The sequence below is a fragment of the Anomalospiza imberbis genome, chromosome 3, assembly GCF_031753505.1.
Source record: "Anomalospiza imberbis isolate Cuckoo-Finch-1a 21T00152 chromosome 3, ASM3175350v1, whole genome shotgun sequence".
Taxonomy (NCBI): domain Eukaryota; kingdom Metazoa; phylum Chordata; class Aves; order Passeriformes; family Viduidae; genus Anomalospiza; species Anomalospiza imberbis.
Window position 1 is genome coordinate 114,100,709 of NC_089683.1, and position 23,000 is coordinate 114,123,708.

The window sequence follows — 23,000 nt, forward strand, 5'->3', positions numbered from 1 at the left end:
GAGAAATAAAAGTGAACAGCTTTAAAAAGGGGAAAACAGGAATCTGGGGATTTGTAGACAAGGTAGCATTACACTGACACCTGGAAAGATACTGGGATAAAATATTAATAATCAGTTTTAATCCTCTGAAGCATAATAAGCCAAAAAGGAACAGACAAATTTGTCAAGAGGAGATCATTTCAGACCAACCTCATTAACTTCTCGTATGGGATAAGGGGCTTTGTGGACCATGAAAAGCTATACATATGATGGATTTTGACTTTTGTGAGGCTTTTGAGACACTGTGTCTCCTCTGTGGAGGAGGAAAACAGCATTGTTAGTTTAGCCCATAAACAGCGAGTGCCTTTCTGAGAGGTACTAACAGGAGCATTGTGAGTACAAGAAGGTACTCATTGTTATTCCCCTTGTCTCAGTACAGAAACAGCCTTACTGAAGCACTTTGTCCTCTTCTCCACCACAAGCCAGCAAAAGACATTAAAAAAAACCATGTAAAGATGCCATGGAAGGGCAAAAAAAAATTAAATCAAGACTTATCAATGTAACTTAACTGACAGAGAAGACTAAAGAATGTTCATTTCCTTTGCTATAAAATGTCATTAGAGCAAGTTATGGGTGAGGAGATTGTGGGGTATCTGCAACAGAAGAGTTTTAAATTTGCTTTAAAGAAACACCTGCCAGTGAGGATTCAGGCAAAGACAGCTGTGCCACTAAGTCCCTACATTTCTGTGTGGCTGAACAACAAATCCCCATGAAGTTTGTCCTTGCACAGGCTCCACACTCATCTGGCATACAGGACCCTCTCTTCTCCAAAATACAGGCATTTTGTTTTCTGGGACTAAGAGCTCAGGACATCCCCATCAAAATCAGCAGAGGAAAGGAGAGTAACAGATTTTCTGGAATAAAAATTTATTTCTGTTCTTAACCTTGTACACACTGATTTTTCTGTGTTTTACATGTGGAATTCACTGCAACACGAACTTCAGTTCACTTCCCGAGCTGTGTGTTCATCACCTTGTGTCTAAATGACTCTCAGTTCTTGAGAAAGCAACCAAAACTTAAAAAATTTTGAAGGAAAACAACCAAATGTCATGTTTGCATCACTTTGGTTGGGAATACCATTTTGCCCCAAAAAAAAACTCTTGCTGTCCCTTCCTGGCTTTGGTAGTTATCTCCTAGCCCAGAAAACAAGACACCTGGATTTTGGAGACAAAAAGGGTACCCTGAGACTGTGATTTGTGGAGTCCTTGCCAAAGGGATGCTTGCAGGCCAAAAGCTGGTTCCCATTTTCCACTTAAACGGTTCAATGCCTTAGTCATGTCCTTTGACAATTTCACCACTAGTATCAAACCTGAATTGTTAAGACAGACTGAATTACTGTGGCCTCCACAGTTTCTCACGTCCAAAGGTTGCCAAATGAAAGCTGTGCCACGCACTTAACTGCTCTGCTGTGCCTCGAGGGAAGAGCCTGGCCCTGCAGCCCTCTGTTTTAGTAACATCCTTGTCATTAACCACCTTCACTACTGACATTATCATCTTAGATGTGCAATTTTAATCCTACCAAAGATCTTAGAAAAGCAGTCTCATGGTCTTCATCCACTATAATTTACTCTATTTGGAGTAAATTTGGAAGACAAAGGCAAGTTCTTGCCTTTCATAGGGTGAGATGAACTTAGACAAACATTTCTCCATTCATTTTCTTAGCCTGCTCCAAAAATCCAATCATTTTTTAAGGATTTCTTTGCTAATCAAGTTTCTTGTGGGCAAGACCAATGTAATATTTTCTTCACAGGCATTTGAACATCTTTCTAAGGCTGCAGTGTCCTCTAAAACTGCTGCAACACAGCATTAGTGGTAATTGTCACCATTATGGTCTGGGCAATCAACTGCTTATGATTCTCTGGCCGGAAACTGATGCTGTTTTCATCAGGGCTACCAGTTAACAACGATATTTTATTAGAGGATAGGTCCAAGGATTGGCAGCTCACTCTGCTGCTGTTATGCAAGACCAACCTTCTCAATTAAAGCTCGAGCTAAGTCTAGCAGATTTGCCTCATGTCTGCCATTTGTGGCTACATTTAAAATATCCTTTCTCTTGTTTTGTGTTGTTATTCACGCATAGATTATAAAGTAAATTCTGCCTTGGAGACAAAACCACATATGAGCAGCTCAAGACAGAATTTAGCCCCTTATTTTCAATCTGCCCCAAACCAGATTGTTTACTTGCTGACACCTTGTGAATTTTATTAATTACACAGTAGTTCCTCAGTGCTATTTTCTGAGCTGTGAACTGCATTTTTTATTATTTTCTTTACTTTTGTATGTTTCCCTGTTGCAGAGTATTATTGTTATCTATATTTTCTGCTACTGATCCGTTTCCTTTTCAACATCGTTTTTGATATGTAGCCAACAGCAATGAACAAGCACTTTGGTTAATTTTTGAGTAGAAGTCTGCAGCTGGTGTAAATTAGTGTTACTCCATTATTAATCAGAAAAGCTTCACTGCAGTGATATTTGACATTACCTATCTGACTCTATATAAGTACTCGAATTTTCAGGATCTGGGAAGCCCATCACTTGTATTTAGCATGATGCAATCCTTTGTTCCTACCATGCTGGCCTTTATAATCAAAGCTGAATCCACAGGCAGCAGATCTAACACTGAACCACATTTTCCCTTAATTCAGACCAATACAAGTAGACAAGAGCTACTTTTTGTCATTTTATCTTACTTTCTGAGTGATGCAGAAAGAGCTGGGACACGGGTAGTGTTCTAGTCTATACCTCCTTCCATCCCAACCTCTTCTCTGAGAGGAAACCAGCTGACCTCTGGGAAAGCCACTTGAAACCCATGGCATAAGCCAACAAAAAAGGAGAAAAACAACCCACGAGGATTTTCACTGCAGACCCACATGCCACTAGCACGGTACTCAAAAATTTGAGTTTTTCTTTCTTCCAGAAAGAAACAAAAGAAAATTATGTGGGGGTTGTTTCCTGGCCTAAGAGGGTAGTTCAGCAGTGATGCTGTAACATGATTACAGGTGACCATTTGGTTGAGCAGTTGTTTGGATAAACTCAATTGCAGCTGCAGGCAAACCCTGGGAATGCTGCTTTAACACACCACACTACCACCTTTATCAGAAAAACCTGCATTTAGCATCCCAAGGAAAAGTAAACGTTCACAACACTGAGACATGTGAATCCTACAGAAATCAGGGACAGAGACAAAGATAGAAAATGGACGTTCTGAACCTCTCTGTTTCCCCTTTGGAGCAGGACTGCACCTTGAGAGAAGAGATTTGACTCTGACCCTGAAGCAAGTTTTTCCACCTCTCACTGCCTCAACTTCACCTGTAAAGTGGGGAAAACATTATGATGATTCTTTGCTTTAAAAAATCTATAAGCATAAATCACTACAATCATTTCTCTTACATAAAAGCACTCCAGCTTGCCCATTTTCATGATGGAAATGATGCTCTTTATTGGTCAGAGCAAAAAAATCCTTTTACCTGGTGTAATACACATAGCTGGGTTGTGTGGGAGCATCCCCTCCCTCAACAGCCTAGGAGGATCCACTTCTTTGGGGTTTTTATGAGATGATAATTTGGCCTGCACAGCTTGCTTAGCAGAGCTCAGGGGAATCAGGGATATCACAAGGACTCTCAGCATGCATTTTATCATCCAGCTCTGTGAATGGATATTACAGCCAGGTCAGGAGAGGGCAGAGGGCTACACTGGCACCTCTGCCACCACCTGGCTGCTGCTCCAGACAGCCAAGCAGAGGTCTCTTCACCTGGCATGCACTCCGCTGGGCACTCAGAGGATGGCAAGTATGCAAAACTAACCCCAAAGTCTTCCTTTATACAGAAGGTGAGCAACAGTTCTGTAGATCAAGCTGATCTTGTTTAAAAAATAGGTAGACACTACAGGAAATAAACATGCACCAAAGCTTAATTCCTGCATGGCTTATGTGAATTTGCAGCATCTCCAGAATGGTGGCCCAAGGACAGAAATGCAGACTAAAAGATACACACTCGCCTCTTGTAAATTTTTAAGCAGAGCCAGCTTCTGTTAGCACAGAACCGTGCCCACGGCCCCCTTCAGCTGTAGCTTTTAACATGCAAACCCCTGGCAACGTTTCTAAATAGCATCCAACATCCAAGAACCAAGTTCATGCCAACAAACACCAATACTCTTACTCCCACCATTGGTGAGGGCAAAACTGCACCTCCCGATCCACCCATCAGAGTAGCACAGGTGTCAGCACCCACAGAAAAGTAGCAGAAATATCTGCACAGCTGAAAGGAGCTTCAGTAGCCCTCACCCACTGTGGGAATGCTGCCTTTGAATTCACTGCCAAAGACAGGGGGAGTTTATGGGGATACAAATTCATGCCATAGGCCACTCTGCTTCTTGAAGAGCCTCACATCCCCAGATATAAATCTGCACTAGCCCCACAGTCAGCAATAACACAGTCCTGCATTCCAATTCAAAGCTTCTTGGTTTTCCATGGATGTCCCTATGCTAGCGCAGGGACATAATTGTCCCTGATTTATTTATCAGAGTGCTTTTTTTTTTTCTGTTTTTATTATTCCCTAAGTTAAACCAGGTAAGAACCCAAAAGCTCATTTTTAAAATGCAAGAAGGGTTTTTAAAAACAACCCAACTTTTTCTGTAAATAGGCAGGTCAGAGCAGGGATAAAAAGCTTAGTGGCATAGAATATTAAGTTAAATGGAGCATTCAGGCCAGTTAGGCCTGATTACAAGCCACCACCTATCAACTGCCTTGGACTATACAGCATTATGCAGGTAAAGCAAAGCAACCGATGAAGAGCTTTATAACAAAAAAAGAGTACTAAATAATAATAATTAATAAACAAAAGAGTCCTAAATAACATCAACGCTTTGAGAATTATGATAAACTTTCAATTTTGTCTTGCAGAGTTGAGAGGTTTCAACAATGCACTGCCAAGGGAAAAATATCTCCTAAAGGAAGGGAAATTAAAAGGGATAGTCAAGCACGGATGCAATACAAAATCAGACTGAGACAGTTTTTCACCACTGGATATGTTGGCAAAGGCTTATCCTTTTTAAAAGATCCTTGTCCTTTTAAAGGTCAACAGAATTCCCATGGAACTGAAAAAACTTGCAAATATTTATTAAGAAGCTGCTCCTATCCTTATTACTTTAATGGAAATGCTGAGTCAGCTAAATAAGACATTCAGCATTGAAGCCACACATCCTTGTGAAAGAGATATAAGAGGTTTCTCATAAAACATTTCACAGCTCCCTCTCAGTTTGTTGAGGTCAGGCAACCGCTTACAAGAAAACAATTCTCACGAAGGAAGCTTCCGGAAGCCCACAAGTTCAAACACTGTGGCCAGAAGGAAGATGGGGTTGGTGGTGAGGGTGCCAGAGCAGGTTATGTGCAGGGTGGAGATATCACCTTACTCGGAGGAATGTGGGAAAGCACACAGCCATTCCCACAGTCTTGCAAAGCACAGACAGATCCTCACACAGACCTTTCTGCCAAATGCCTTTCCCTGCTGAAACCAGATCAGTGAACGGTCTTTGGCAAGTCCAGTTTTCCGCTTTACAAAACCAGTTGTTCTGGTCCTTAATTTGTCCTTTTCTGACCCAACAGAGCTGGCAGCTCTGACACTGTGCTTGGCACCAACTGTAGACAGAGCAGCTGTACCCAGCACAACGTAAATAGCTCCTAACAAGAAAAACAAGGTTGATGACTCATCTCTGATTGCATTTTAATAGAGAAACTCAAGAGTTTTATCTTCAGCTTCTGGTAAAACCAACACCTGCCCACAGCCAGCACAGCACAGCCATAACACACAGGGCCTGTGCCCACAGCTGCGGTGGCCTCTGCTTTTGTGAGTTTTTACATTCCTCAACCAACAAAACACATTCTGAGCTTCTGAAAGTAAATGTAGTAGGTGGAGATTGAGCTTGCTGTTTTCAGCAGTATCCAAAGCATTGTACCCTGCCATGCTGACATACCCATGTGTGGGACCCCACAAGTATAGGATATCTGTGCACTAAGCTTCACAGGATATTGGAGGGATTCATCCCCTCTCAAAGTGCCCTCCTCTCCCACCAAGGTGGGAACTCAGCATTCATGGAGGCAAAAGCAATGCTTGAAAATGCTGTCACTGAGGGTTCCAAAAATACAGCGCTGTCCCCCTCCCTTCCACAGGTGCCAAGCTGTGAACAGCAAGAGAAAAGATGCCAGCATTGTCAGCTGTGGTGGACCTGTTACTCAGGAAATGAACAGCAACTACCAAATTACCAGCTTATTTCTCTCAGCAAGTCCATTTTAAACAATAAAAACAAAAATTTTTAAAAAATTTAAAAGAAAAAATTTACTTGTATCTAATTCTCCTTGACCTGATTGGTCTCTTCTGTTCTCTCCATACATTTTGGATCATGACATTCCATAATACTCACAGTAGATTTTATATCTTAACAGAAAAAGATGAGATTTATATTTCTTATATTGTTTCCATACCTTTATATTCTTTTTTGCATTATGTCTGTTATTTTTGACTAGATTATATGGGTATCATATAAATCTGCCTAAAATATGAGAAACTCCTTACCCCCCTGTACAAGATAGGCTTAAGCAGATATAATTATTTAAAATTTACTCTTTCTAGGAGTTAGATAATATAATCATCCCAGTAAAGCATTCTTGTGCAATGACTGTGTTCAGGAGTAATAATGTTTATGTGTCAATAAAAGACATTATCAAGGCAAAAATTACCACGGACCCTTAATCACCTCAAAATGGCTTTTGGGGTTTCTTTCTGAAGTATCAGTCCTATTTTAGGAAAGGAATATTTTGGGTCTTATTTTTATATCTACAGCAATTACATGTTTAAATCAGGAAAAATAATCACTTTTAATGTATGCTCCTTATATATAGTAAACAACAAGGAAAAAAAAAAAGATAAATAGCTTAATTGATGCATTACTTAATACAGCTCCGTGCCATAGTCATTCTTCTTTTGGAAGCAATTACAGTGTGTGTACCCAGGTTTATGGATTGCTCAGCATTCCCCAAAATGGTAATCCATGCACCATATGTATTTTGTTTCAGAAAGAGAATGGCTTTCTCTGTTCCCAGTAAGGCAAAGAAACAAAATGAAATGTTGGCACATAAATGTTTTCCCTTGAAATCTATTTTATACTAAGTACTTTAGGCATAGCTATATATACAATACCTAGCAGAGGATTTGTCACAAATACCCTGTAATCTCTCGCTGCATTATCAAGGGGATATCTTAATAAAAAGAAGCTTTTAATGGGCATATTTCAATGGCAGCACACTAAATGAGACACAAGTATATTGCTATCAATGCACACTAAACTCATAATGCTAAGCTCCAGGTTCTGATGAAACATTTATTTTCTTACCAGTAGTTTAAAAAATAAAGATCATGCTAAGTAAACCATTCATAAAGAATGAAGGGAAAAAAAGGGCTAAGTGTAAGCCCTTGCAGAATTTAAAAGTTGCTAGCACTTTATGCTGTTCTCAAAAACAATGCAGACTCAACAGGTAGAGAAATCTGAGCAACTCTTTCAATCAGATGAAAAGGCACCATTTACAACCTGGCCACACTGGGCTACAGCAATGCCACCTCATAATTTAACTACACTATACCCAAGCTGTGCTATCCTGATCTGTAAAGATGTTCATCATCCTGAGTGTGGATAAAAGAGTTTTAGAGAAATCTGGTATTGCATTACCGAATTCCTTTTGAAATTCCATTGGAGAGTAACAACAAGTTCCTTAGGTCCACCTTGCTGAGAACAAGAAACCTTATTTTCATGCTCAGCTATTTATTAAGAATAAGTTGCCTGAGTAGAGCTTGTCAAATAAAACCCACCCGACATTAAAGCATCAAGCTGGCAATTGAAATCACATTTCTATGTCAAGCACACAGCTCTTGAGTATCAAAGGCATTGCTTCTACACTCAGCTAATTTAACCATACACGTCTATTACACGCATGCTGTGTGCACAGTGGTGATGATGCAGTGCATTAACATATTATATTCTGTGTTAACATATTCTATTTAGACCTGTCACCCATCTTTGTGCAGTTCAGCTATCTGGACACAAGTCTAATCTTCTTAATCATACAATGTCTCATTAGAGTCCTGCTGCAGGACCAAGGCAAAGATGCAGTGGTGCAGATCTGGCAGATTGAGGTATGCTCTTCTATATCTACTGCACAGAGACCTAAAAGAGGAGAGCTGTAGCATCTGAGCCCCTTTTTTCAAGTATTTCTGCCAACCTTCTGCCATCACCCATGACGTCAGGCTGAGAAAAAACTCAACCAAAAAAAATCAAGATCCTGGACAAATATATATTCTGCTTCACAGTTCTGGGCATCACTCAAGGCCATGTTGTTCTTGCAAAGACAGTTTTCTCTGACAGCACATTCCTGTGTTCTGTCTATGTCCCACTCATCCAGGCTGAGGGCAGCCTGCAATACAGCACAAAATATATACTCCCAAGAACAGCTCTCAGCCTGCACCTAAGCAATACTCCTGAAAACAGGCAAGAGGAAAAGTGGCCAAATCTACATTTAAAAGCAGTCTTGTACCCTTGTTTGACTGACAGAGCAGACAAACCCCAAGGATATTCTCTGCTTAAGCCAAATGAAACAGAAAGAAGGGATGGGAAAGGTCAGCGCAGTGGCACGTGTGGTGCACACGCATCCTAAATGAGTCATCTGGGCTCTAAAAGACTGCATTGCAGCTCCTTGCATGCACAGAGAAAGCCATGGGTGGAACTCAGCCCCATTCTGAGCATTCTGGGAAAACAGTCAGTACCTCTCCAAGCTGCAGAACTGCTTGCAGCAAACACAGATGATGATCTATACACATTAGTGGTTCTCTGCTGCTATAGGGCATAACAGGCTCACTAAATACAGAACCATAAATTGACTTTTCCAGTGGTAAGTCACAGTAGTATTAAAGAATTAATAATTAATTAATAATTACTAATTTTATTAGCTATAATGTGATTGGGCTCACGAATATTTAATCCCCCACAAATGTTTCACCATCCTTTTTTTCCTTTTTCAATCTCAGCACTCCTACAGTGATTATGTATTTTTTTTTGCTATGCTAAAAATGTTCTTCTGGTTTGAAACATTCATCTCTCAAATAGCCATAGACTCCTCCTGTTATTTTCCTTTTGTGCAAAGCAATGCAGAAACGAGTACTCATTTTCACTTCAGTGGAAGCTTCTAACCCCTCTGTGAATTTTACCAAGACATTACACATCTCAACACCTAAAAAGTAGGGCATCCAAATTCAGGGGCCCCTTTGGAACGCATTATTTCATTACTTCATCTGAGCCATCTCTCTACCCAGTGCTCAGTCAAACCCCTCCTGCCAGGTGGGTACCTGCTGTCTGCACCACTGGCAGCATTACAGCTCTGAGCAAGGGCACAGCTGTGCACAAAAAGACTTCATTTCCTTCCCATAAAACCAGGGCTACTGATGCTGCAGAGAGACCTTCATGCAGTGGTTATCCAGCAGGAAGATCCCAAGAGGTGGTTCCCACGCAAACATTCCCAACTGGAACTCCTGGAGCTCTGCTACCAGCCACCAGAGGTGATGCTCCCCTTGCTGGCTCGCTGTGCTGATTAGTCCTGCCCCCCAGGCACCAAAGAACAAGCACAACCTCAAAGAAAATCAGACTCAGAAGAGGGACCTGCAACAACAAAATTCTCACCCACCTCCCTCTCCGTTTCTCTGCTACCCAGAGCAGGTAGCTGGAATTAGAGTCAGATAAACTGCCTGGACACTTCTGGAGACCTCCTCCCATCACTCCCACGTCGCCAGCTCCACCATCAGCTTTCTGCTTCTGTGCAGCAAATGCTCTTGCACCTTCTGCTTGTGCACTCTCTGCATCAGAGGAGGTGTTTTCCATCCTGCCTTCACAGGGCAGGCCCTGGGATTGTGTTGCTGTGCCTCCTGTTACACTAACACAAACAGCAACCAGCTGCAAGTGCCAGTCCCTTTCTTTCATAACTTTTGGAAATACTATTGGCTTGCAGATGTATTTTTCATCCAGTCAGCTTTCTTAATTGTACAGGACCAAGTTTAATATAGACTCACTAGCAGTGACTGTGTAAAATGATGGCACAGTTTGTGCCGATCTGGAATATATCATCCAGATCTGGCCTAGTATCTTCTTGGGGAGTAGGCACTCTTATACAAATCCAAATAGTAAAATAAAACCTTTGCTACACTAAAATTGTGAAAATACTGCCCAAGGATAATGAAAACCAAGCAGGGTTTTGAAAAAGGACTTCGCAGGCAGTAAGAAAAACTACATATGCATATAGCAGTGAATACTTCTGACTTTCATCAACCTTAAAACCATGCAATAGAAGCTTGGCTTCTAATTCACAAGGGCTACACAGGCATTAACTGTGCCTAATTCATTATCCCATAGATAAACTGGCACCAAAGAGGGTGCTGAGACTGGTGGCTTAGCACAGCAGGAGGCTGCCTGTGCCAGACTTTGCCCAAATTGGAGTGGAGAAGGGTGGCAGAGAGGAGGCTGCAGGAATTCCTGATTGAATCCCCTGAGAGAGGCTCCTTCTTGGCTCTGGAATGCACACTGTCAAACAGCACATTAATGATGTGGTAGTGACGTCTTCCTACTTGCACAGTTTTGCAAAGGTTTGTTCTGGAATGCACACGAAATACTGGGAATAGCCACCATGAGAACTGCCCAGGAAAAGCCTACTAAAACAAAAAGTAATTAACAAGAACTGCTTAAATAATCCCAGGGCATTTACTAGGACTTGACTAAGACACTCCCCATTTGATTAATCCAAAATAATTCACTTCCTATGTTTTCATGGGCTTCACAGAATTTCCATGCTTGGACATATGTCCAAGAAAGAGAATAAAGATTAGTCTCTAGAATTTAATCTGCCCTTTCTTAGGCTGAATTTAGCAATCTTGAAATAACAACGTTCTTGAATATTAGACTGCAGTGCATTAATAAATGCACTGCAAAATGTGATGAAACACATGTGTTCGGGTTAGAAGCAACTCCAAAACAAAACAACAAAACTGATGCACACAAGTTCGGAGTCCAGCAACCGCCCTCTTGATATAAAGATTGTTTGGTGTGCATTACAGAGACCTGATATTGCTCACAATATGGGTGTTACTGTTTAAAGCTATAGAAACTGCCATGACACTAAGTTCATGTTTTTAAATTTTCATTTATATGAGAAGTTTCTACATATCATTTCTTGTTCTCTGCCTTTCCTATCCACTGTATCCTCTTCCAATTTCTGTCTTTATTTACCTCCTACATTCAATGTATTTCTAGCAAAAGATTTTAAAATTCAGTTTTTGTATTTCCCATAAAATGAAGAGGAAGGTAAAGAACATCATAACAGTAAAGAAAAATTACCCAACACATCTTGAGTATCTTTGCATTCATTCTCTATCCTTCCTTAATAGGAAAACTGATGCTAGAACCTCTTTCCATTCCCATACACTAACCACTACTAATCACACCAATTCAGCCTGTGAAAATGTTTTGTAAATTTACCTGCTGACCTTTAGTCTCTTGATTCTTTTGTGATAAGCAAGGAAACACACTCAGTTTCCTGATCTAAAAGTGCTTATATGCAAATACTAGAAAGACAGGAAAGGTGCAGAAGATGCTTTCTAACCTTGTCTTGTCTGAGCCAGCAGTTTTGCTTTTGCAGCAGGCACCTTCCCTTTCTGCTCTCCATCACTTCTAGCTGGGATTTATCATCTCTGCCACTGTCACAGGTTTGTTGATGCCACCTCTTCATGCAGATTCTCACAAATGACTCTAAAGAATGACCAGTGAATTTGCAAAATAATGAAGGCAGAATGTCTGTGGTTGCAAACATCTACAAAGCTATGAAAGCTGGGAGAGAGCTGAGAAATTCCCACTACTCTAAAACTCCCAAATGCCTGCCCAGGGCAGCCCTGCTGTGCAGAGTGCTCTTGTTTCTAGGACTATTTAGGCACTAGATTCTTCTTGAAACCCCTGAGGGCCAGGCTTGTAGGCCAGCCAGCAATATGGGTCTGCCACGCAGCCACACTCTGGGCTGGACTCTGAGCACAGAGAGTCCTCCTGGAAGGATCAGACTGTGGAATGAGGGACCACATATCTACTGCCACATAAAAGGCATCCAAAGAAGCTTCCTGCTGGGAGAACACAACTACCACAACCATGACATTGTCAAAAAGGTCCCTGGCATGGCTTTTGGCCCGTTCCAATTAACATTATTTCCAAATTTTATCAGGCATGACTAGAGGCTTAGTGTGTGCCTGAGACAAGTCCCAGTGTTGGTCTGGACATGGTTACACCACTACAGAGGACAAGAGAGTATGTTTGGAGAACTGCTGGCTTCTAAACTGATTTTTTCCAGGGGTAGCTTTGTGCCATTTTTGATGCAGATGATGGTGTCCACAAGCAATGGTGTTGAAGTAAAACACCAAAGGGCCAAATAGAAATGTAGGTTTGGAGAATGCAGGCAGAATGTTTGCTACGCGAGCAAATATATTTGAATGCTTGTATATCACCTCTCATCATTTTGTTTCCATTTTAGTACAAGGAAGCATTAATTACATTACTGGCCCATATAGATAAATAAACAAAATGTTAACTTCGTCTGTCTGGTTTCCAAGTAGATCTAAGCACAGATATTCCAGATATTCACACCCAGGCATCCCTATGTGTATGAAACTCACTTTCCACATACAACAAGTGAAATTCCTTACTTTCAACTGTTAATGAAATGAACAGATTTGGGATGAGGGAGAATTATAAAATCAGCCTCACACGATTTGTATGGCATCTATTTTCCCTATTACAACTAAAACCAGCAGAATCCTTATAGCAAATCATCTGGAACTTGTGTCAAAATAATGATGTCCATGCCAGCACAGATGACACGATTATCGTAAAAAGCAAGTGAAATGTCATGTCATATATCCATTATGTTTAACAATAAGGGAATAGCACAAAACTTGACATGTCAGATTTCAGATTTCACCACTACTACTCTAGGAGAAAATAAAGAATTTCCTGCATGTCTCCCTTTTCTGTGTATCTTGTATGACTTCAGCAGTGTTACCAACACACACTGAGATACACACTGGCCCAACATTTTTAGGACTATTTTGTATTGTTTGTGATGAAACCAAGCCACACATACAGCCAAAATAGTCCGTGGTGTTCCTTTGCACCACAGTCTTCAGACTTCATCGGCGCACAGCCGGAGATGACCCTTCTCTGGGTTTAATCACACGTGGCTCAAGACTGAGGCAGCCCCATCTTCACCTCCATTTTAAAGGGCAAGGGTGCTATTTCTGAGTGTTTGAAAAGTCAGTGTTATGCAACGGTGAATGTGGGGAAGATATAACTGTACCTGGTAAATTTAAACAAAACAGGCTTCTGGTAAAGTTCCCAGCAATAACAATTGCAGAAACTGGGGGTAAATTCACTCTGCATTTGGTAGCGGCTGCTCACTCCACATTCTTTTCCCAAGGAAACATGAGTGTGTGCCCTGCTGGTGCAAAGGTTGCATGCACAGGCAACCTACTGCATAATTGCCAAAAAAATCTACTGAAGTTTTTATTACACTATTTTAAGTTACATGATTTATATTTATTGCCTAACTTATTAATAAAAAAATGAGTACTTTTTTATTCACCTTGTGTAGGTAATTTTTTTTCAGAGCACTTGAGCTCTTCTCTTTCTAGAAAATATTTATTGACTGTGAAGCATGTCTGAAGAGCTTTCATAAAAGGAACTGCCTTTTTTAGATACTTTTCACTGTTAGAATATCCCAAGAAAAAAAAATTTACTCAGTATGCTGTTAAACTCAATCCATTTTAAACTGAATGTGCAAAAAATTCTATATTACTGTGAAAGTAATGAGTTAGAATGAGATTTTTCAGAACTCTCTGAGGGAAAAGGCTTCAGAAGCCAGTGGACAATTAAATCCTTTAGATTCAGGAGCTCAGTGTTTCAGTTAACCCTTTCATAATAAACATGATAGAATATTTTTAATAAATATTACTACTCCTCAAATAAAATATTTTCAACAAAATTTATTTTACCAGCTCTTTCTACTACCTACTAAGATAAATAAGGCTCTGGTTACAGGGTGTTCTTCATTGTAAAGAGCAGCTCATCTCAGCTAAGACTTGAAGCACTTGTAATTTTGACTTATGCCTGGGATGAACAGCATGAATTCCTACACCTACAGCCTTTGGTACCACTCACAGGAGCTCCTGGAATCTACGCCAAAAGGTGCACCTTAAAAATAGTGTAAAAAAGGGATTCATGTGGATTTTCTCCTCAGTTGCTTCCCAACATCTTAGCCTCACCTCCAGAATATGTTAAAAAAAAAAAAACTGGGCATTTTAGTGGCCTTGGCTCACAGCCAAATACAGATTCTGCCAGCTTCAACCCGTGATCCTGTCTCAGCTACCTAAGCCAGTTTGCCAGAACGCAGAAAGGAGTTCTTAAATAAAGCCTGATTTTCATGGGATGCTGGACAGTGAAATCAGAAGAGCCATGTGCACAATCACATGCGCAGGGGTACCTGACAAACACGTGCCACTGTGCAAGCCCAGCTGCTCCACAATCAACTCCCTCAAGAACTCACCTAAACCAGGTCCAAGCCAGAGCAGGCTCCACAAGCCATGAGTCACTGAAGTCTCCCTTCATTAGAAGAGCAGCCCACATCTGCAGGACACTCAGTTCCCGTCCTGCTGCAGCTGTTCCTCAGCCTCTTGGCAGAGACATTCTTGTGAAGCCAAGTCTTACATGTGTCCCCAAGCTTGAGCAGCCACGATATAAACCCTTCCCCACTCCTCTTTTGGTTCAGTATCTTTGAAGGCATGAAGGTGGTAACACCTGCCAAGATGCATCAAACAAACTGGAAGTCAGCTGAGCAGTGGTTCTCCCCTAAATTTATTTCCAGAGGTTGATGTGAATGCATTAGAAGCAGATAACCGTGATAAATCCATCTAGAGATAACTATGATAAATCGATCTACTCATAAAGATTAATTGGCTCTATTTGCTCCTTCTGCTATTGTTATTTAAAGAATCAACAACCTAATTTTCAGTAATGTTTTGCAGAAAAGAATATTATTTAGACTACTAAGAGTGTTCACCCATATCCTTCAAGAAAAATGCCAAAGATAGAATTACAAATGCATAGGTAATTTATTTGTGCAGCTATGTGTATCAAAACAAAATATGTTTCTCTGCATATTCTGACCAACTAGCTTCATAGTAATATTTTAAGACTAATTTTAATGGCAATATTAAATATGTTTTCATAACTGCAGTTGTCAGGATCATAGCTCAATTTTTTCTTTTCACAAAACAGGCAAATTTGAGTGAAATACTAAAGCTAAAGGGTACATTTGCCTGGAGAATTAATGAACAGCCTACATGGAATATGCACATTTTATTCCTTTTTGCTAAAATAATGGTGAATATAGAATTTTTCCATGTTTTAAAAACTAATAGTCCTTTAAGGAGCAGCTGCAGACACACGGTTTGAATTAAGAGAGTTGAAATAATCAACAGCATGTTCATAAATCAAGAGACCCTCTGGGCCCAGGAGAGCGTGGCACACAGACCACAAAACACCCAGCCAGGATTTACCTGGACAGAGAGAAATGTTCTTTACACCTGATAGACAGCAGGAATACAACACCCAAAACAGCAGCTCTCACCGAGCAGCTCCAGGTAGGAAATGAGAAAGTCACTGAAATATCCACTGTGTTTGTTGTTTCATTAATCACCATTCACGGGAGTACATGTGCACCCAGCCAGCTGGAATTGGGAAAGAGAATATCTCAGAAAGATGAGTTAGGAAAATGTACTCCTGTGCTTCTTAGGAAAACCTAGGGGCCCAGGGTGGATTTACATTTTACTTGGAATATCTGCATTCCCCTATGCTTTTTTTAAATAAGTGAACAAACAAACCAACAAAAATCAACAAAACAACCGATCAAACAACAACAACAAAAAAGCACACGCACACACAAAAAGGAAACGAGACAAACCCACAAAATTATATCTAAAGTTCCCTCTTCTAATCTGGGTAGAGAGAGTCATACAACTGCAGTTATGAAAGATTGCAAGGTGAGACTTGTGGTGCCACTAAAAAAGAGCAACTAACCAGCATGAACTAAACTAAACACAATGACTGCAGGTTAAAACTTTCTTGTCTTGATTGGAAATTATGTTCCTTTGGCTTTCCATGGAACTGATGATCTCACTGACTCTGCCAGGTACAGTGAGTTGTCCCAATTTCTTCCAGTAGACAACTTTGCTCTGAGCTAGAATTGGAGCCAGGCATGCCACTCCTGTCTAATCAGAAACAGTGAGGCAGGAAAGAAGAAGTAATCTCGACTAAAACTTTTGCCAGTTTATTTTGTGCGACAGATAATGCATTTCTAAAGACTCCCATGAGAACTCATGTGGAGGAGGTTTAGCGGGCTATCAGCACACGTCTCAGCTCATACTATACCACATTAATCATCAGCTTACATTAAAAAGGCCACATGTCCTTGCCTGTTTGTTCCCTGTGATGAAAAATGTTCCTCTATAATGCAGTTGTTCAATTAATCCATACATTTATTACAAGATTTTGCACATTTACATCCACTCATTCTGCTCCCAGTAAATCTACAGCTTTTCTTGTTAGGGTTTATGCCTCTGTTTTCAGGTGGGAGGGAAATGAGCTGAGTAAAATGATGAAAACAGATTACTTCACTATTCAGCCTCTCATCACTTAAAGACCAAAATAAAATTTAAAAAAATTTAATGTCTGAAAAGCTCAGATAAGGGTCTTCCAGTTCTACACCCCAGATGGTGAGATGCCATGAATTTCACAGACAAACTTGTGCTGATGGAATTCCTAGCTCAGCTTTGTACACTGAGGCAACCTGGATAAGCTTCTGAGTAGTCAGGTACTTTCCCCAGGACAAATCCAATCTCAGCTACGCAGCACAGGCCAACCAGGCACACACTTTGAAACACTGATCTGAACTTTTTCAAACGTTAAAAGGAGGAGGGCCTTTGATCTCAGATCTGTGCCCTTCTGCCCTATCTCCAGCCTGACCAACAAAGTGCTACAGACCTGAGCGTCTCTGGGAAGGAACCTTTACAGTGAGAGCAATCCAAAATGATGAAAAATCTAAACCCAGCAGCAAGATACAGGCACGCTGCTCCAGCCACCACATCAGCAAGGGGAGCTCATCCTGACAGTCCCAAATAGTCCCTGTTATTTAAGACATGGTTACTTACTGCAATCATTTCTGATTTACATTACAGGACAGAGAGATAAAGCAAGCAGTGGATGCAGATTAAAGGTGAAAACAACACGAGATGGGTTAAGAACACATGCAAGGGAAGGGATCAAAGGATGCTTTGTCTGTGTGATCATCTGGAACAGATCCTGCAGCTTGCATCAGCCAATTATGGGGTTTATTTTGGTATGATTTAACGGCTATTTGAGAAGCTTGCTTGAGCAGATACAGATATTGTGGCTTTCAATAATTTTAGCAGATAGAGGACTGGACATGGAGGCTAATTATTTTCTTTGTGTAAGAGCTGGCTTTGTTATTGTTTTTGGTTTTGGTTGTAAATGTGTATTATCTAAGAACAATTTTACAAGATGTGAAAGTGGTAATGGTAAATATTATTGCTCATGTAAACATCTGTAACATATACAAGGAGAGTTATTTCTTTTATGTGGCAGCACTAATTGTTCACCAGTTAGAGGGAAGCTCTGAAGTTTTCTGCCTTTATGTTATATTAATAAATGAGTATTCACCATAACTTGCCAACAAAACTTAGGTCAAACTAAACAAGATGCCTCCTCCCCTTTTTCATGGTTACAATACCAGGCACTGCAAAGAAGGGGGAGAATATTTAATAAACACATAATACAGAAAAAAATAACAAAAAATTCTTACAGAAATATGATCCTAATTATGGAAGAGACTTTTTTTTATATTTCAGCACTTTTCTTTCATTTTTCTCATGACTATAAAGATAAGCTCTTCAACAAGCGATTAAGCTAAAAATGAATTATAATCTTTATAATAAAATTCCAAATGCAGTCCTCAAAGACTTAGGATGCTTTATCTCCCCCAGTAGAAACATAACCTACATAAGAAAGATTGATTCTTCACATTAGATTAGGGGAGAAGGGCTGGGCACGTTTTGTTGTGGTGGTTTTGTTTCATTTCAGGGTGAAATGTGGTGCAGTGAGAAGGACCAAAACTTGCTAAAATCACTCAAACTGATATCCCTAAAATATGGAAAGAAAGGTAAACAAAGAGACAGAAGAGAAACAGTGAGACTAGGAAACCAAATAAAAAAGCATTTTATCCCCTGACTTAGATTTTCTTGAAATCAGCACCCATACTTTCCCTTCTCCCCAGGTAATGACTACACCAGAATCTGGTTCTATAAGTAGAATAATTTTAAATTTAAACTTAACTGAACAAACCTTCAATAATAATAATTTTTAAAAATCATCAACCCTAAAAATTCTTAGCCCTTATTTGGATTTCTTTTTCAAATAAAAGAAATCCATTTAAACCCTGGGCTTTTAATGTTTTGCCCCAAATCATTTAAAAGATGATATAACAAAAGCATCTGTATTCAATTCATCCTTTTCCGGTAAGAATGGAACTACTTTAGATCCTGTTCCAGAGGTAGGACTTCACCCCTAGATACAACTACCTCAAACAGCAAATCACACAATGAAACATCTCATTTGTCTCTAGATTCCCTTGGGTGGAAGCAGCAGTTTGGTCCTCATCCTGCTCTTCATTTTGCACCCATCCCCCAGTCCTGTAGGGCTGAGGACAATGTTTAGCAGATGTGTTTTCTTTACTTCAAAAAGAGAAAAGTAGAGAGTGGGATTGGCAAAATAGGGTGAAAAATAAATTACTGATTTTGTGGTGGGCAAAGGATGCTCCGTGTGCCCTGACAATGGTGGCATCTGGCCAGAGAGACCCTGACACCCCTACAGGAGCCCTTCAAAAGCATTTCTAGCCACAGAAAAGGCATTTTCCTGGAACAACAGCTGGGTAATAAGCATAAATCTGGATGTGCGTTGACACAAGAGTATAAAAAAGGTACAAAGGGAATAACAGATGGAAATGTACTGTCCACCACCGTTAAAAACAGGAGGTGAGGACACGTTCATAATTTCAGCAGACAGCTGTCAAGGCCAGAGGTGTTGCAGATGTTTATAGCAACCCAGGGCCTATTTCCCTCTCCTGAAGATGAGCAGGGGTCTGCTTTTCCTCAGATCAAAATACTCATGCTGCAATAAATATGACAGGCCAAATACTCACCTAGTGTAAATAAGCACAGCTTCTAAAAAGCACTGTGCAGCTGCTAAGGATTTGGTCTTGTGAGCAAATGCTTTCCTCTCATGGCACTATCCAGATTTATTGCTTGACAGTGACAAAGGATCAATCTTTAATCAAAACTGTAGGTCCTTAAAGGAGCTTAAATTAATATTATACTGTCATTTCTCATATATTGCTCCTGTGACAACCAAAAATACAGGGGGTCTGCACACGAGCAGCAATGTTCAGCGAGATTCATTTACACACACATTTCTATTCACTTAAGCAGTTTCACCATTCTTTCTGCAAAAGAACTTACAAGATTTGAGGGAACCATAAAATTCCCAGTGTTAAGTGTTAAACCAAATCCCCCAAAAAGGCCCTGCCCCACTGCAATGCCAGGGAGACTGGGCTCTGCAAAAGCCTGTTGGAGGATCAAGTGAATCCTTCACAGAAACACTAAAACTGTGCATTGCCAGTCTTCTGTCAGAGGGTAAGCACTACACACCCCTTTGGAGGCCAAAACAGATCCTCCCAATGAACCAGGGGTGAGTGAAGGAGGGTCTAGTCTGCTTTTCCTGCTTTTTCCAGAAAAGGCTACATGGATGGGGGAAGGAAGAAAGGGACAAGTGATGTCTGTGCTGTTAGAAAGGAGCTGCACATATTAGCAGCAGCATTATTTCACACATCTTAAGACGTACCAACCACTCCAAAATCCAACAACTATGGCAGAAAATTATTCTTTCTTTTTTTAAGAGGTTCCCCGGGTATACTTTTGACAAGACTGATATTGAAATAGTCAATTTTACTTTAGCACAGATGCTGGCATGGTGAGGACCAATATTGGGGCTGTTTTATAGCCAGTTTAGGGTACAGCTTTGCACTGCCCTAGGAGGGTTCATTTCTGACACGGGCTAAGAGGAAACCAAGGACTCATTCAGGGTCTGATTCAATAGAGACCATGTTTCCACCACGTAAAACCTTGGTCTGACACTGGCAGCAAGAGGAGCAGAACAACTCCCCTTTGCTTGGATAGCCATATCTCAAAGCCTGTGCTTAAAACATTTGATTTGCTATCAATTCTTTCCCAAGACTGAATCATTACCCAAACAATAGTAACAGTAATTAATAGTAAACAGTTTTAGCTATAAAAATACGATTTTTTTATTCAATTAAGCCACAATTCTTAAGCCCAGATGGATAAACTGTGAAACGAGCTCTCAAAATATTTTCCAAAACTATAAACACCAGCCTACGACTATCACCAAATATTTGAAAAGCTCTGACAATCTCACATCAAGGCAGTTTACCAGGGAAAGCAAAAGTCACCACAGAAGCAAAGCAAAACAGAGCATCCATTCACTGTTGCCCAAAGGCAGGCGAGTGTTCAGACATCCCCAGGACAGCAGGGCTCCTTCACATGTAACGGGGATTTGGAAAGACAAATGATATCCCTCTGAACATCCCCCTCTTCCTTCCTCCCCCAGCTTCACATGCTGAGAGTGATGCCATAGGGCATGGAATGTCCTTCTGGACGTTTAGCTGTCCCAGCCGTGTCCCCTCCCAGCTCCTCGTGCTCCCCACTGCTCGCTGGTGGGGTGGGATGAGAAGCAGAAGGGGCCCCAACTCCGTGTTAGCTCTGCTCAGAAATAACCAAAACACCCCTGGAAAACCAACACTGTTGGCAGCACAAACCCAAAACACAGTCCCATACTGGCTGCTATGAAGAAAATTCACTTTATCCCAGCCAACACCAGCACACAAGTGAATTTTACACGTTAGGGCTCAGCCCTAAGCCCAGAAAGTCATATAAATTTGTTTCTCTCTAGGGCAGGAGAGCTGTGTATTGAAGTAAATGGAAAAGCTGTGATACATTAAGTCAGTCACATATATCTGTGTGCCAGTGTTAGAGATCCTGCCTGGAGGACTGAAAATACAAAAAAATAATTGAATTCTGATCCAAAGTAATAAATTTGCTTTATTGCAATAAAATTTTAAAATCATTTTGCCTTTTTTTTTCATTCACTGAAGAATATATATATCACTCTAAAGAGTAGTCAGAAGGAAATAATCTTTCTTTTCTAAGAGGATTTTCTGTTTTATTTTCTGGTTTTTTGATTTATAAAAGAAAGATTTTGCACGTGATTCCTCCAGTATCTTTATTTCATTGCTTCCAGGATGCACGCATGTCAACAATCCGGGCTGCAAAGAGAAGCTGATGCAGCAATTTATATTGTGCTCTGTCATTCCTTCTGCAGAAACATCAGTGTCCAAAAGGACTGGGGTAATGAGTAGGTGCCTTAACGGGCCAGACCACTAAAACTAAATCAATTAGTTCACCTCTCAGCATGCTCATCATGTGTATGCACAGGCCCACACATACACAGGTAGGGTGTAGGGAAAACAGGTCTTCCAGCATTAGAAGGAGAGAAACCTAAAGGAGAAGAAAAAATTATCTCCTTTTCAACTCTTTTACAACTTTAAGTTACTCTCTCTCTGTGAGTACTACATATCCTGATTTTCACAAACTTCCTCTCCAGCAGTTCCTAAGCAGTACTGCTCCTTTTGGCTAAAGGAATCTTTGCTTAAAGAATCACTTTAGAAATTACAGCACTGACACTCCAGCCTGTTATTCAATAAAGCTGTAATCACGTTGCCCTAACTGTATTTGTCCCCCATAGAATAATCTTTTATCTTTTCCACTTGAACAGCCCCTGCACGCTGTTGCACAATCAGGGGTAATACCATTCTTCCTAAAGCCTTCATTTTCATTTTCCCCTACTATTAAAATAATACAAATAATAATTTTGCAAATTATAATTTTCTTTTCTTTACTACTACCCCCTTAAGACCTACTTCAACAAATGACTTTATGAAAATACAACAAGCTCCTCTATTTGTTTTCTTCCTTTGAAGCAGAGTGAAATGTCTGGGGATAACACACTACTGTGCTAATGTTTGGATTTGTGTTTTGGAATACCGATAAACCAGTGTGGACCAAAAGTGACTATTTGATTTTTTATGGTCTTTTAAAAGCCTCAAAATTATTTTAGGAAGAAAAAAATTGCAAATCCCACAAGACCCTTTTCTGTACAGAAAACATAACTATTTTGCTCAACTAAAATGTATGATACTGTAATAAAAAAAAAATAAAATATACACTAAAATTTTAAGAGTACACTAAGATGAAAATTTTGAGGAGTGGAGGATATATTTGTTCCCCACATGCACACACATACACAAGGAGTCAGAGCCATCAAATCCTGGCCAGGTGTCTACCCCAGAGTCAGCTTCATCTGAACTTAGGTTCACTTTTGTTCTTCACTTTGACCCTTCCCAAAAATCACCACTCAGTCAAGGCTAGTGTGAAATATTGAGGACAAAAATGGAAAATGCTCTGAGCGTTTTCCACTAAGACACCAACACACAAACACTGATCACTTATGTGAAAACCAGGGGCACATTCTTTTACACTGAGACATTTCAGGATGATATTTGTGCTCTTGGGCAAGGCACAGATTGCTAAATGCTATATTATATTTTTCCCACTTCATGCAATGCCATCATA

The 23,000-nt window shown here is 40.3% G+C and overlaps 1 long non-coding RNA gene across 1 annotated transcript in view; it reads right to left on the reverse strand.

The window, feature by feature from the left end:
• Positions 1 to 8,360: 8,360 nt before the first annotated feature.
• Positions 8,361 to 23,000, reverse strand: part of LOC137470003 (uncharacterized) — a 63,439-nt gene continuing 48,799 nt past the window's right edge. The window contains exon 2 of the long non-coding RNA XR_010996867.1: positions 8,361 to 8,500. This is a non-coding gene — a long non-coding RNA (uncharacterized lncRNA). The remainder of the gene's footprint in view (positions 8,501 to 23,000) is intronic.